This window comes from Bison bison, unplaced genomic scaffold (assembly GCF_000754665.1).
Source record: "Bison bison bison isolate TAMUID 2011002044 unplaced genomic scaffold, Bison_UMD1.0 scf7180017864181, whole genome shotgun sequence".
NCBI lineage: Eukaryota > Metazoa > Chordata > Mammalia > Artiodactyla > Bovidae > Bison > Bison bison.
In genome coordinates, this window is record NW_011494753.1 from 6,495,065 (window position 1) to 6,497,711 (window position 2,647).

Below are 2,647 nucleotides of genomic sequence, written 5' to 3' on the forward strand. Positions count from 1 at the left end.
AAAAATAAAATCTGTCACTGTTTCCACTGTTTCCCCATCTATTTGCCATGGAGTGATGGGACTGGATGCCATGATCTTCGTTTTCTGAATGTTGAGCTTTAAGCCAACTTTTTCACTCTCCACTTTCACTTTCATCAAGGGGCTCTTAGTTCTTCTTCACTTTCTGCCATAAGGGTGGTGTCATCTGCATATCTGTGGTTATTGATATTTCTCCTGACAATCTTGATTCCAGCTTCCTCCAGCCCAGTATTTCTCATGATGTACTCTGCATAAAAGTTAAATAAGCAGGGTGACGATATACCGCCTTGACGTATTCCTTTTCCTATTTGGAACTAGTCTGTTGTTCCATGTCCAGTTCTAATGTTTGCTTCCTGACCTGCATATATGCTTCTCAAGAGGCAGATCAGGTGGTCTGGTATGCCCATCTCTTTCAGAATTTTCCACAGTTTATTGTGATCCACACAGTCAAAGGCTTTGGCAAAGTCATTAAAGCATAAATAGATGTTTTTTGGAACTCTCTTGCTTTTTCCATAATCCAACAGATGTTGGCAATTTGATCTCTGGTTCCTCTGCCTTTAAAACCAGCTTGAACATCAGGAAGTTCACGGTTCACATATTGAAGCCTGGCTTGGAGAATTTTAAGCATTACTTTACTAGTGTGTGAAATGAGTGCAATTGTGCAGTCATTTGAGCATTCTTTGGCATTGCCTTTCTTTGGGATTGGAATGAAAACTGACCTTTTCCAGTCCTGTGGCCACTGCTGAGTTTTCCAAATTTGCTGGCATATTGAGTGCAGCATCATCTTTTTTTGTTGTTGTTGTTAGCCCTTATAAATCAAAGGCTTTAAAAGCTCTCAAGAGTCCCTTGGATGGCAAGAAAATCAAACCATCAATCCTAAAGGAAATCAACCCTGAATATTCATTGGAAGGACTGATGCTGAAGCTGAAATGCTAATACTTTTGGCCACCTGATGCGAACAGCTGACTTATTGGAAAAGAAGCTGATGCTGGGAGAGATTGAGGACAGGAGGAAAAGGGGGTGGCAGAGGATGAGACGGTTGGACAACATCACTGACTCAACGGACATGAGTTTGAGCAGGCTTCGGGAGGTGGTGATGGACAGGGAATCCTGGTGTGCTGCAGTCCATGGGGTCGCAAAGACTCAGACAGGACTTAGCAGCTGAACAACAACAATGACAAATAAATCAAAGGAGCACCAACTTACGAACAGCATGGCAAGATATTCACCTCTAAGTATATGAGTAAGGAATACAAAAGCCATTTCGTAAGCCATTTTGGAAAGATTTAGTTGAATCTCAGATCTTATTTTTACTCTGGACTAGAGGCAAGACGCAAGCATTTCTTCTCTTCTCCATACATGGAATACTTAAATGGTACCTGACTTATCAGTTCCTCAAACATTTTGGAGGATTAGTCTCTGACATCATATTAATGTAAGGCATTTTAAGGGGCTTTCACTATTATTGTCAATTCTTATTGTTAATTGTCAGCTCTTATAAAGTCTATTTTGTTAAATTATATTATCCTTGAAAGATAAACATTTCATCCATTTTTCTACTTTATATTCTTGGATTTCAGCAAACTCTCTTTTATGTCTTTAATTCCACTCATGAAAAGTATAAATTCTTTGAAAATTAAAATAGCTCTAACATTTTTGTATTTCCTAAGAATTAATATTTCATTTTTCCACATTAATCCTTCTCTTGTTTTCTTAGAGTTGCTTTGGTATTTTTCTAATTTTGTGAATAATAGGCTTAATTTAAACACATTTAAAATCAATACTTTATTTGTTAATAAGTTACAATAGAATTAATATTCTAATGTAAACTTTGACTGTGCTTTGTCTGTCTGCCACTGGTTCTTACATGTTTTTAATATTGGTATTTTTCTAGATAATGTGAAATTTTATTTTGGGTCATCTGCTTATCCCAATATGGTAAGAGGTTTTTAAAACAGCAATGATGGCATACTATATTAAATTAAAACCTGTTATTTCCATACAGCAGAAACTAACACAACATTGTAGAACAACTATACTCCAATAAAATTTTTTTTAATCTCATCATTTCATTTTGCTCAAAATTTTAAAGAAATGGACCATTGACCTAAATATAACAGATAAAACAATGAAACTCTTGGAAAAAAATAAAAAATAAATCTTCATGATCTTGGGTTAGGTAAAGCCTTCTTAGATATGACATCAAAAGCACAAGCAACAAAAGAAAACATTGATAAATTGGACTTCATCAATATTTTGTGCCTCAAAGGACACCACCAAAAAACTGAAAAGACATCCCAGAGAATGGGAGAAATATTTGCAAGTCATATATCTGATAAAGTATTTGTTCCCAGAATATATAAAGAACTCTTCCAACTCAAAAAGGCAACCCAATTTTTAAAACAGGCAAAGGATCTGAATAAACTTTTTCCCAAAGAATGTATACAAATGTCTTCAAGTGCCAATAAGCACATGAAAAAACACTCAATATTTGTCATCAAGGAAGTGCAAATCCAAACAACAACGAGATTCCACTTCAACCACACTAGATTGACTGTAATAAACAAGACAAGAACAAGTGCTGATGAAGTTGTGGGGAAATTGGAAACCTCACACATTGACGGGAGGA